Source organism: Rutidosis leptorrhynchoides, chromosome 10 (genome assembly GCF_046630445.1).
Source record: "Rutidosis leptorrhynchoides isolate AG116_Rl617_1_P2 chromosome 10, CSIRO_AGI_Rlap_v1, whole genome shotgun sequence".
Lineage (NCBI taxonomy): Eukaryota > Viridiplantae > Streptophyta > Magnoliopsida > Asterales > Asteraceae > Rutidosis > Rutidosis leptorrhynchoides.
Genome location: NC_092342.1, coordinates 140,955,956 through 140,970,008, shown reverse-complemented (window position 1 = coordinate 140,970,008; position 14,053 = coordinate 140,955,956). Strand labels below are relative to the sequence as shown.

Sequence of the window (14,053 nt, the reverse complement as noted above, 5' to 3'; positions counted from 1 at the left end):
ATTCGTCCGAGAGGATTAGTTCGGGTTCTCACATAAACACTTAGAACTCGTATCTTATATCGTTAGAAAGGTAATTTGACAAAGAACACAATTAAATACATTTCACCAACCAAAAACATCATTTGCAATAACCGAGTTCCAAGTTAAATGATCAATCAATACCCACCATTAATGCTTTAAATCCATAAATGCACATTTATGATCCAGGAATTAAATGCATACATATGACACGCCGTTTCGTAGGTAATCAAGCATAAAATGTAACTAACCACTTACCAACCACAATTCATGGTATTCAATAAATTAAATGTCACATTCAATTCTATCAAACCCTAACCAACAACATCAAAATCACTAATCATGTTTATGAAGTTTTCTAAAACAACCTACACATTAAATTGAAGCTAGTGATGTTAGCAACACATTTAATACATGCATTTATAACATTTAACATCATCCAAACAACCAAATCACCAAATCAAACACACCATAGTTTATGTTCATACTAGTTACTTCAAATAACAAAATTGAACATATAAATCATATATTCATGTTAGACTTGAGCCATAGACACTAATTAACAACTTTATAAGTTAAAAACATCAAGAACACAAAATCTAGTGATTTTAGAAAGTTACCCAAACTTGATGAAATCGGTATGGAATCGAAGAGGAAGTTGCAAGGATTCCAAATATGAAATTTGTTTTGCAAGACACCCGCTAGCTTGGATTTAGATGATGATTCTTTGATATGGATAATTGAAAGAAAATGGAGAAGTAGTGAAAGAAAAGGAAAATGAAAATGATAAAGAAAGGAGGTGGGGTTGACTAGTCAAATGCTAGTCACCTCTTTGGCATTTTGGCGAAACTAGTCCCTCGAGTTCGGTTGCGGGTGCGTGAATTACTTAAACGAGATATTTTTAAAACGGGTAACAACAGGAGATGTTATAAACATATAACGGAATTTAAATAGGTAAACAGAAAAGTAAACAGAAAAAGGCGGGATGTTACAAAACGAATCCTGCCCCTCTGCTGCATCTTTTGGCTATTCGAAACGTGGGCAAAATCAGAAAAGTCTATTAATTTGATAACTTATGTAATTTTTCTTATTTTTATAACTAATAGGATATTCAGTGAATGCACCGAGCAAAACGTTCACCACCTTTTGTACGTTCACCACCTGTAACTCGATCAAGGCATCTAGAAAATATTGTCACCGTTGATTTTTCTTTAGAATCGTCATCCAGTCGACCAAGTACTCCAATTCAAATTTCCGATAATCCATTTTTTGAACCCGACCTCACAATTGAGAATCCAGAGAATATTCAGGGACAATTCAGAGATCCTGAACCATTAATTTTTCCTCCGGAACCACCAATCATTCAAACAGAGATTGTAGAGGAACCAACCATTAAATCAGAATCCTATAGTGATTCAGATTCAACAAATTCAATCATGGAGAATCTGGAACCTCTAAGTATGGAAGACCGAATGAGAGCTAAACGCACTGGCCAAGGTCACTCAATTACTCAACCAGACATTAATGCGCCAGATTATGAAATCAAAGGACAAATTTTACACATGATAACTAATCAATGTCAATTTAGTGGTGCGTCGAAGGAAGATCCAAATGAACATCTTCGAACCTTTAATAGGATCTGTACTCTATTTAAAATAAGAGAAGTTGAGGATGAACATATATATCTCATGTTATTTCCCTGGACTTTAAAGGGAGAAGCCAAAGATTGGTTAGAATCGTTACCTGAAGGGGCGATTGATACATGGGACGTTTTAGTTGAAAAATTTCTTAAACAATTCTTTCCGGCATCTAAAGCCGTAAGACTTCAAGGAGAAATAGTTACGTTCACACAAAAACCAAATGAAACTTTATATGAAGCATGGACAAGATTTAGAAAGTTATTAAGAAGATGTCCGCAACATGGTTTAGACAACTGTCAAATAGTACAAATATTCTACCAAGGATGCGACATCACTACAAGAAAAGACATCGATATAGCAGCTGGTGGTTCCATTATGAAGAAAACCGCAACTAATGCTTACAAAATTATTGATAACACTGCTTCCCACTGACATGAGTGGCACCAAGAAAAAGATATCGTTAGATCATCTAAAGCAGCTAGAGCCGATTCTAGCCATGACTTAGATTCCATTTCCGCAAAGATAGATGCTGTCAAGAGACGAATGGAAAAGATGACTAAGGATATTCACTCAATAAGAATTAGTTGTGAGCAGTGTGGAGGACCACATTTGACAAAAGATTGTCTCAGTATTGAACTAACAATGGAACAAAGAGAGAATGTTTCATACATAAACCAAAGGCCTGGAAATAACTATCAGAATAATTATCAACCGCTAAGACCAATCTACAATCAAAATTAGAATTATAACCAAAATGTTCCATACAACAACCAACAAGGTCCAAGCAATCAACAAGTATCCAACAATACTTACAATCAGCAAAGACCTATTTTTCAAAACAAACCACCACAAACCGATAATAAAAAGCCAAATTTAGAAGATATGATGTCAAAGCTAGTTGAATCTCAAACACAGTTTTCACATCTCAGAAACAAACCAATGAACAAAATGCTCAAGCATTTAGAAATCAACAAGCTTCGATTCAAAATCTGGAACAAGAAGTGAGCAACCTAGCAAGGTTAATAGGTGAAAGAAAACCGAAAAGTCTACCTAGCGATACAAATGCTAACCCCCAGAATGAAACAGCTAAAGCCATTACCACCAGAAGTGGTATTACACTTAAACCACCTGAAATACCTGTAATTTCTGATGAAGCTATTCCTACTCCACAAGAACCACAATCTGATCAAGATAAGGAAAAAGAACCGGTAGTTGAAAAGGTTAATGAAGATAACACAGTTATGGCTAAACCTTATGTTAAACCATACCAACCACCACTTCCTTACCCGAGTAAAATGAGAAAAGAGAAACTTGAAGCCGAGCAATCCAAATTCTTGGATATGTTTAAACAAATAAATGTAAATCTTCCTTTCATTGATGTGATTTCAGGAATGCCTAGATATGCTAAATTCTTGAAAGATCTAATCACTAATAGAAAGAAAATGGAAGAACACTCGGCTGTTACCATGAATGCTAATTGTTCTGCAGTGTTGTTGAATAAGATACCAGAAAAATTATCAGATCCAGGAAGTTTCACGATTTCATGTTTTCTGGGTAGTCTTAGTTCAATAGAAACATTGGCAGACTTAGGTGCTAGTATAAATTTAATGCCGTATTCACTATACGCTAAACTAGACCTTGGAGAATTGAAACCAACACGAATAAGCATACAACTAGCCGATCGATCAGTAAAATATCCTAGAGGGATAATGGAGAATATGCTAGTTAAAGTTGGTACTTTAGTATTTCCAGTAGATTTTATTATTCTGGACATGGAAGAAGATTCTCGAGTTCCTCTCATATTAGGAAGACCATTCTTAAACACGACTAAAGCAATAATAGACGTGTTTGGTAAGAAACTGACCCTAAGTATAGAGGACGAGAGTGTTACCTTTTCTGTTGATAGAGCAATGCAACACCCGCAATCTGCAGATGATACATGTTATTATATTCAAACTATAGATTCACATGCAGAATTGTTAGAAGAATTTCCAGAATTACAAGGAACAGGAGAATGTTCTTTAGGAGAAGGAACTGAACCAATTGATGAAACTGAAATGTTAGCTACACTTATGGCTAATGGATATGAACCAACAACAGAAGAAATTCAAATGCTAAAAGAAGAAGACAGATATCGATATAAATCATCGATAGAAGAACCACCGACATTAGAGTTAAAGCCACTTCCAAACCATTTGGAATACGCTTATTTACATGGTGAATCTGAATTACCTGTAATAATATCGCCTTCTCTTACTGAAAATGAAAAATCTCAACTCATTACTGTGCTAAAAGCTCATAAACCAGCTATTGCATGGAAAATTCATGATATTAAAGGAATAAGTCCTTCGTATTGCACATATAAAATCCTTATGTAAGAAGGTCATAAAACATATGTGCAACGCCAACGAAGACTAAATCCTAATATGCAAGATGTTGTTAAGAAAGAAATTATTAAACTGCTAGATGCAGGTTTAATTTATCCAATTTTTGATAGTCCATGGGTAAGCCCAGTTCAATGCGTGCCTAAGAAGGGTGGCATGACTGTTATCACAAATGAGAAAAATGAGCTTATTCCTACTAGAACTGTAACAGGATGGCGTGTTTGTATTGATTATAGAAAATTAAATGACGTCACCAGAAAAGATCACTTTCCCTTACCTTTTATTTATCAAATGTTGGAAAGATTAGTCGGAAATAGTTACTATTGTTTTCTTGATGGTTTTTCCTGATATTTTCAAATTCCAATAGCACCCGAGGACTAAGAGAAAACCACGTTCACGTGCCCTTATGGTACTTTTGCTTATAAACGCATGCCATTTGGACTTTGCAATGCCCCTGCAACCTTTCAAAGGTGCATGATGGCGATTTTTCACGACATGATAGAAGAATGCATGGAAGTTTTTGAAATGTCCCGTTCTTATTGATTAAAAACGTTCCATATTAATTGATTTCGTTGCGAGGTTTTGACCTCTATATGAGACGTTTTTCAAAGACTGCATTCATTTTTAAAACAAACCATAACCTTTATTTCATAAATAAAGGTTTAAAAAGCTTTACGTAGATTATCAAATAATGATAATTTAAAATATCCTGTTTACACACGACCATTACATAATGGTTTACAATACAAATATGTTACATCGAAATCAGTTTCTTGAATGCAGTTTTTACACAATATCATACAAACATGGACTCCAAATCTTGTCCTTATTTTAGTATGCAACAGCGGAAGCTCTTAGTATTCACCTGAGAATAAACATGCTTTAAACGTTAACAAAAATGTTGGTGAGTTATAGGTTTAACCTATATATATCAAATCGTAACAATAGACCACAAGATTTCATATTTCAATACACATCCCATACATAGAGATAAAAATCATTCATATGGTGAACACCTGGTAACCGACATTAACAAGATGCATATATATAAGAATATCCCCATCATTCCGGGACACCCTTCGGATATGATATAAATTTCGAAGTACTAAAGCATCCGGTACTTTGGATGGGGTTTGTTAGGCCCAATAGATCTATCTTTAGGATTCGCGTCAATTAGGATGTCTGTTCCCTAATTCTTAGATTACCAGACTTAATAAAAAGGGGCATATTCGATTTCGATAATTCAACCATAGAATGTAGTTTCACGTACTTGTGTCTATTTTGTAAATCATTTATAAAACCTGCATATATTCTCATCCCAAAAATATTAGATTTTAAAAGTGGGACTATAACTCACTTTCACAGATTTTTACTTCGTCGGGAAGTAAGACTTGGCCACTGGTTGATTCACGAACCTATAACAATATATACATATATATCAAAGTATGTTTAAAATATATTTACAACACTTTTAATATATTTTGATGTTTTAAGTTTATTAAGTCAGTTGTCCTCGTTAGTAACCTACAACTAGTTGTCCATAGTTAGATGTACAGAAATAAATCGATAAATATTATCTTGAATCAATCCACGACCCAGTGTATACGTATCTCAGTATTGATCACAACTCAAACTATATATATTTTGGAATCAACCTCAACCCTGTATAGCTAACTCCAACATTCACATATAGAGTGTCTATTGTTGTTCCGAAATATATATAGATGTGTCGACATGATAGGTCGAAATATTGTATACGTGTCTATGGTATCTCAAGATTACATAATATACAATACAAGTTGATTAAGTTATGGTTGGAATAGATTTGTTACCAATTTTCACGTAGCAAAAATGAGAAAAATTATCCAATCTTGTTTTACCCATAACTTCTTCATTTTAAATCCGTTTTGAGTGAGTCAAATTGCTATGGTTTCATATTGAACTCTATTTTATGAATCTAAACAGAAAAAGTATAGGTTTATAGTCGGAAAAATAAGTTACAAATCATTTTTGTAAAGGTAGTCATTTCAGTCGAAAGAACGACGTCTAGATGACCATTTTAGAAAACATACTTCCACTTTGAGTTTAACCATAATTTTTGGATATAGATTCATGTTCATAATAAAAATCATTTTCTCAGAATAACAACTTTTAAATCAAAGTTTATCATAGTTTTTAATTAACTAACCCAAAACAGCCCGCGGTGTTACTACGACGGCGTAAATCCGGTTTTACGGTGTTTTTCGTGTTTCCAGGTTTTAAATCATTAAGTTAGCATATCATATAGATATAGAAAATGTGTGTAGTTAATTTTAAAAGTCAAGTTAGAAGGATTAACTTTTGTTTGCGAACAAGTTTAGAATTAACTAAACTATGTTCTAGTGATTACGAGTTTAAACCTTCGAATAAGGTAGTTTTATATATATGAATCGAATGATGTTATGAACATCATTACTACATCAAGTTTAGTAGGTAAACCTACTGGAAGTGACAAGAAATGATCTAGCTTCAAAGGATCTTGGATGGCTTGAAAGTTCTTGAAGTAGGATCATGACACAAAAACAAGTTCAAGTAAGATTTTTACTCGAATTAAGATAGTTTATAGTTATAGAAATTGAATCAAAGTTTGAATATGAATATTACCTTGAATAAGAAAGATAACCTACTATATAAAACAAAGGTTTCTTGATCTTAGATGATTACTTGGAATGGATTAGAAAGCTTGGAAGTAAATTAGTAAACTTGAAGGGATTTTTGAAGTGTTCTTGAAGTGTTCTTCCTATGATGATTATAGCTTGATTCTTGAAGTGATTTTTGATGAAGATGATGATTAACTACTGGAAAAAGACGTTCATAATAGTGTGTTTGTGTTGAGAGAGAATTAGAAAGAGAATTGGAAGTGAAATGGAGTGAATGATGAGTGGTAATTGGTGAGTGGTGAGTGGGGTTAAAAGGAGTTCTAGTTAGTTGACTAGCTCATGATAGAAGTTAAAATTGATTAGTCATACATGACATAATCAAGAGTGGAATCCCATGCTAGTTCCTATTGGTATATACTCATAGTAAGTATGTTTTGAAGCTGTGTATAATACGGGTAAGAATACGACTAGAATTCCTGATGAAAGGAAAGAATGGAAAAGTAACTGTAACCATTTTCGTTAAGTATGAGTGTTTTGATATATGTCTTGAAGTCTTCCAAAAGTATTTTAATACATCTAAATACACTACATGTATATATATTTTAACTGAGTCGTTAAGTCATCGTTAGTCGTTACATGTAAGTGTTGTTTTGAAACCTTTAAGTTAACGATCTCAATTAATGTTGTTAACCCATTGTTTATTATATCTAATGAGATGTTAAATTATTATATTATCATGATATTATGATATATTAATATATCTTAATATGATATATATACATTTAAATGTCGTTACAACGATAATCGTTACATATATGTCTCGTTTCGAAATCCTTAAGTTAGTAGTCTTGTTTATATGTATATAACTCATTGTTAATATACTTATGGAGATACTTACTTATCATAATCTCATGTTAACCATATGTATATCCATATATATATATATCGTCATGTCGTTTTTAAAAGTTTTAACGTTCGTGAATCGCCGGTCAACTTGGGTTGTCAATTGTCTATATGAAACATATTTCAATTAATCAAGTCTTAAAAAGTTTGATTGCTTAACATGTTGGAAACATTTAATCATGTAAATATCAATCTCAATTAATATATATAAACATGGAAAAGTTCGGGTCACTACAGTACCTACCCGTTAAATAAATTTCGTCCCGAAATTTTAAGCTGTTGAAGGTGTTGACGAATCTTCTGGAAATAGATGCGGGTATTTCTTCTTCATCTAATCTTCATGCTCCCAGGTGAACTCGGGTCCTCTACGAGTATTCCATCGAACCTTAACAATTGGTATCTTGTTTTGCTTAAGTCTTTTAACCTCACGATCCATTATTTCGACGGGTTCTTCGATGAATTGAAGTTTTTCGTTGATTTGGATTTCATCTAATGGAATAGTGAGATCTTCTTTAGCAAAACATTTCTTCAAATTCGAGACGTGGAAAGTGTTATGTACAGCGGCGAGTTGTTGAGGTAACTCAAGTCGGTAAGCTACTGGTCCGACACGATCAATAATCTTGAATGGTCAAATATACCTTGGATTTAATTTCCCTCGTTTACCAAATCGAACAACGCCTTTCCAAGGTGCAACTTTAAGCATGACCATATCTCCAATTTCAAATTCTATATCTTTTCTTTTAATGTCAGCGTAGCTCTTTTGTCGACTTTGGGCGGTTTTCAACCGTTATTGAATTTGGATGATCTTCTCGGTAGTTTCTTGTATAATCTCCGGACCCGTAATCTGTCTATCCCCCACTTCACTCCAAAAAATCAGAGACCTGCACTTTCTACCATAAAGTGCTTCAAACGGCGCCATCTCAATGCTTGAATGGTAGCTGTTGTTGTAGGAAAATTCTGCTAATGGTAGATGTCGATCCCAACTGTTTTCGAAATCAATAACACATGCTCGTAGCATGTCTTCAAGCGTTTGTATCGTCCTTTCGCTCTGCCCATCAGTTTGTGGATGATAGGCAGTACTCATGTCTAGACGAGTTCCTAATGCTTGCTGTAATGTCTGCCAGAATCTTGAAATAAATCTGCCATCCCTATCAGAGATAATAGAGATTGGTATTCCCTGTCTGGAGACGACTTCCTTCAAATACAGTCGTGCTAACTTCTCCATCTTGTCATCTTCTCTTATTGGCAGGAAATGTGCTGATTTAGTGAAACGAGCAACTATTACCCAAATAGTATCAAAACCACTTGCAGTCCTTGGCAATTTAGTGATGAAATCCATGGTAATGTTTTCCCATTTCCATTCCGGGATTTCGGGTTGTTGAATTAGACCTGATGGTTTCTGATGCTCAGCTTTGACCTTAGAACACGTCAAACATTCTCCTACGTATTTAGCAACATCGGTTTTCATACCCGGCCACCAAAAATATTTCCTGAGATCCTTGTACATCTTCCCCGTTCCAGGATGTATTGAGTATCTGGTTTTATGAGCTTCTCTAAGTACCATTTCTCTCATATCTCCAAATTTTGGTACCCAAATCCTTTCAGCCCTATACCGGGTTCCGTCTTCTCGAATATTAAGATGTTTCTCCGATCCTTTGGGTATTTCATCCTTTAAATTTCCCTCTTTTAAAACTCCTTGTTGCACCTCCTTTATTTGAGTAGTAAGGTTATTATGAATCATTATATTCATAGATTTTACTCGAATGGGTTCTCTGTCCTTCCTGCTCAAGGCATCGGCTACCACATTTGCCTTCCCCGGGTGGTAACGAATCTCAAAGTCGTAATCATTCAATAATTCAATCCACCTACGCTGCCTCATATTCAGTTGTTTCTGATTAAATATGTGTTGAAGACTTTTGTGGTCGGTATATATAATACTTTTGACCCCATATAAGTAGTGCCTCCAAGTCTTTAATGCAAAAACAATCGCGCCTAATTCCAAATCATGCGTCGTATAATTTTGTTCGTGAATCTTCAATTGTCTAGACGCATAAGCAATCACCTTCGTTCGTTGCATTAATACACAACCGAGACCTTGCTTTGATGTGTCACAATAAATCACAAAATCATCATTCCCTTCAGGCAATGACAATATAGGTGTCGTAGTTAGCTTTTTCTTCAATAACTGAAACGCTTTCTCTTGTTCATCATTCCATTCAAATTTCTTCCCTTTATGCGTTAATGCAGTCAAGGGTTTTGCTATTCTGGAAAAGTCTTGGATGAACCTTCTGTAGTAACCAGCTAGTCCTAAAAACTGGCGTATGTGTTTCGGAGTTTTCGAGGTTTCCCACTTTTCAACAATTTCTATCTTTGCCGGATCCACCTTAATACCTTTTTTGTTCACTATGTGACCGAGGAATTGAACTTCTTCCAACCAAAATGCACACTTTGAAAACTTAGCGTACAATTCTTCCTTCCTCAATACTTCTAACACCTTTCTCAAATGTTCACCGTGTTCTTGGTCATTCTTTGAGTAAATAAGTATGTCATCAATGAAAACAATGACAAACTTATCAAGGTATGGTCCACACACTCGGTTCATAAGGTCCATGAACACAGCTGGTGCATTAGTTAACCCAAACGGCATGACCATAAACTCGTAATGACCGTAACGTGTTCTGAAAGCAGTCTTTGGAATATCATCTTCTTTCACCCGCATTTGATGATACCCGGAACGTAAGTCAATCTTTGAATAAACAGACGAGCCTTGTATTTGATCAAATAAGTCATCGATTCTCGGTAGTGGGTAGCGGTTCTTGATGGTAAGTTTGTTCTACTCTCGGTAGTCGATATACAACCTGAATGTACCATCTTTCTTCTTGACAAACAAAACAGGAGCTCCCCACGGTGATGTGCTTGGTCGAATGAAACCACGCTCCAAAAGTTCTTGTAATTGGCTTTGCAGTTCTTTCATCTCGCTGGGTGCGAGTTGATGAAGTGCGAGGTAGTATATAAAATAGTTATTAATTTTTGCAGGAAATACTATTAAATACGATACAATTTTACACAAGATATTTATTTATTTATAGAATGGATATACTTAAACCTTGCTACAACACTTATAGGCAGTGTACCTAATCATACAGTAGTGTAGTTTTTAGTAAGTCCGGTTCGTTCCACAGGGAAATCTTTAAACAAAGCTCAACGCTATATTAGTTTACTTTTATAAAAATACAAATATATATATAAGTAATATTATTATTATAAAGGGGGGTTTTTACCGTTTAATGACCGGTTTGTCGATTTTAAAATTTTAGTCGCAGTTAAAACCTAATGTAAAATTTAAAATAAATACAAGACTTAAATTAAAGCGTAAAGTAAATAACGATAATGAAATTGCGAATAATAAAAATGCGATAAAATAAAATTGCGATAATTAAAAAGTACGATAATTAAAAGTGCGATAAAATAAAATAAATAAAAGTGCGATAATTAGAAGTGCAATTAAATATAAAATAAAGGAAATTAAATATGAAATAAAAGAATTATGCTTATTTAAACTTCCGTAATCATGATGTTTGACGTGTTGATTTTAGTTTTATGCCCATGGGTTAATTGTCCTTTGTCCTGGATTATTTAATATGTCCGTCTGGTTTTTGTCCATAACAGTCCATCAGTCATAAATATAAATTACAAGTGTCCTTGTCAAATTATTATTATACCCGAAGTTAAATATTCCAACTAATTGGGGATTCGAATTGTAACAAGGTTTTAATACTTTGTTTAATGAATACACCAGGTTATCGACTGCGTGTAAACCAAGGTTTTACCACTTTGTTAACAATTACACCAATTACCCTTGAATGTAATTTCACCCCTGTTTTAATTATTCTAATGGCTATTAATCCATTCCCGTGTCCGGTTAAATGAACGATTATTCGTACATATAAATACCCCGCCCATCGTGTCCGATCGAGTGTATATGGTAATTTATGGGGACGCCCAATTGTAAATCTTTATATTAACATTAACAAACTTTCATTTAGTTAAACAAATATAAAGCCCATTAATAGCCCATAGTCTAATTTCCACAAGTGTCGTTCTTTTGTCCAAACCCCAATTATGGTACAAAGCCCAATTACCCAATTTTAGTAATTAGCCCAACATCATGATTACTTCGTTTTAAATAAGCATAATAATAACTTAGCTACGAGACATTAATGTAAAAAGGTTGAACATAACTTACAATGATTAAAAATAGCGTAGCGTTACACGGACAGAATTTCGACTTACACCCTTACAACATTCGCTAACATACCCTTATTATTAGGATTTAAAATTAAAATTAAAATTAAAATATAAATTATATATATATATATATCGTATATATTGAGAGAGATAGAGAAATAAGATATGAAATTTGATCAGAATTCGGTTTGCTTTATAGCCAGAGTTGAAAATTGGGGCTCCGCGACTCGCGGCAAAAACCCCTTCAAACTCCGCGAGTCGCGAAGGATGTATTTACAGCTCACACCCTTGGAGTTTCTCTGCCGACGGTTTTATATATATAAATATAATATATATATATAATTAATATAATTAATTATATATTATATTATATTTATATACATAGTTAACTTGTAATTTTTAGTCCGTTGCGTCGAGCGTTAAGAGTTGACTCTAGTCCCGGTTCCGGATTTTCGAACGTCCTTGCGTACAATTTTTTATTTTGTACTTTGCGTTTTGAATCTTGTACTCTTGTGATTTCGAGACGTTTCTTATCAATAATTGGAACCTTTTTGATTGTCTTTTGTACTTTTGAGCTTTTTGGTCGTTTGCGTCTTCAATTCGTCGAATCTGTCTTTTGTCTTCACCTTTTATTATTTAAACGAATATCACTTGTAAATAGAACAATTGCAACTAAAAGCTTGTCTTTTTTGAGGAATAATGCTATGAAATATATGTTCGTTTTTAGCATTATCAAATATTCCCACACTTGAGCGTTGCTTGTCCTCAAGCAATATTGTCTTGAAATACTAGAATCACTTCTTTATTCTTCACACTTTGTACATCAGTGATTTCTATACGGCTGTATAAACAATGGTAGTAACTATATGGTTTACAGTCCCACATGACTATAAAAATTTAGATCCATTAAGGAAATTGGATCTTTATGAAAGCATTTGATCTTTTGAAAATTAAATCTAGTTTTTACCCTAGATAAGTTTTCCGGAATAACCCTTTACCGGTGTTTGCAAAATATTTTTGTGGGTTTGGTGGGTTTCAGATTTGAAAATTTTAGCTCAAAACTTGCGGTTTTGTGTCACCCACTTGCTAACCTTGTATTTGGAAAGCAACACGTCCAGTTTACTTGTTCCGTATATTACCTTTCGGCAAACTACCGTCCGGTTGTAAAGGAAAGCGTTGAACAAGCAACTGTTAAGGCAATGTCCTGTGACATGCTTTTGATTATGGTCTATAACGTGTCGGACGCAATTACTATCCTTGGTAGGAACAATAGTAAAGCTCACCCTTATAATTTTTCGGTCTGGCACAAGGTCCTGTCTTTGACCATGCTATGCAACCACCGTTCTTACGGTTGACACCCGATTTAGTTCAGGTGACCTAATGAATTCCAGGTGAATTCCTAGGATTTTACGTTCAATGGTAATGAACGCATTGAAAATAGGGTTTTCAGAAAACAAATCGGTTTGTAATTTTTGATCAAAATATTTTCTCGTTTAAGCTCGAGTTTAGATATCATTGAATTCCATGAGTTTGTAATTCTCAATCTTTAAGGTCAATCTCTAGGATTGAGTAATATCAGTCTTAAAAGCTGATTTTTAATCTTTAAGGAGATTATCCTTTCTGGGGATCTGATTCATTAGTCTTATCAAGCTAATTTGCACGGTGCCTCCCCATTGTACGAGATAAATCCTTCTCATGGTTAGGATAAATCTGACCACTTGGCGACCCTGTTTAATGCTGAGGTCCGTGGATTTCCTGCTGATTTTAGTGATGACTTTTCTAGATTTTTCGTCAACCTACAGCTGGTCTGGACGACAACTTCATGACCTAAATCAAGAAGCGCGTTTCTTTTTCGGAAGACTTTACTTCCTTTTAATGATGGAATTGATTCATCGTGTAGATCCATCTCTTCTTTTCTTTCATTGGGTAAAACAGTTTAGTTTAGTTCAAAGCAAAAGTATTTTCAGTTATTTGTTACAGATATATGTGACATATGTTTAAAATAACTTGGTAAATTTTTCCACACTTGGCTTTTATTTTCCTTTTTATCGTCCTCTATTCCATTTTAAATAAATTTTAACATTTTAGTTTGTTTCTCAATTTATGTCCTTTCCGAGGTAACAATAATTTCGGTGTTAAAACCTAGTTTTATCGTTCATAAATATGTATAAACATGATTTTGAATTCATTTAATTGAAAATTTTGAAAAATTTTACTAGAA

General features: G+C 34.1%; 1 non-coding gene across 1 annotated transcript; it reads right to left on the bottom strand.

Annotated features, from left to right (window-relative positions):
- Positions 1–1,838: 1,838 nt before the first annotated feature.
- Positions 1,839–1,945, bottom strand: LOC139873920 (small nucleolar RNA R71). The gene has a single exon (XR_011767630.1). It is a non-coding gene; the product is annotated as a small nucleolar RNA R71 (small nucleolar RNA).
- Positions 1,946–14,053: the final 12,108 nt, after the last annotated feature.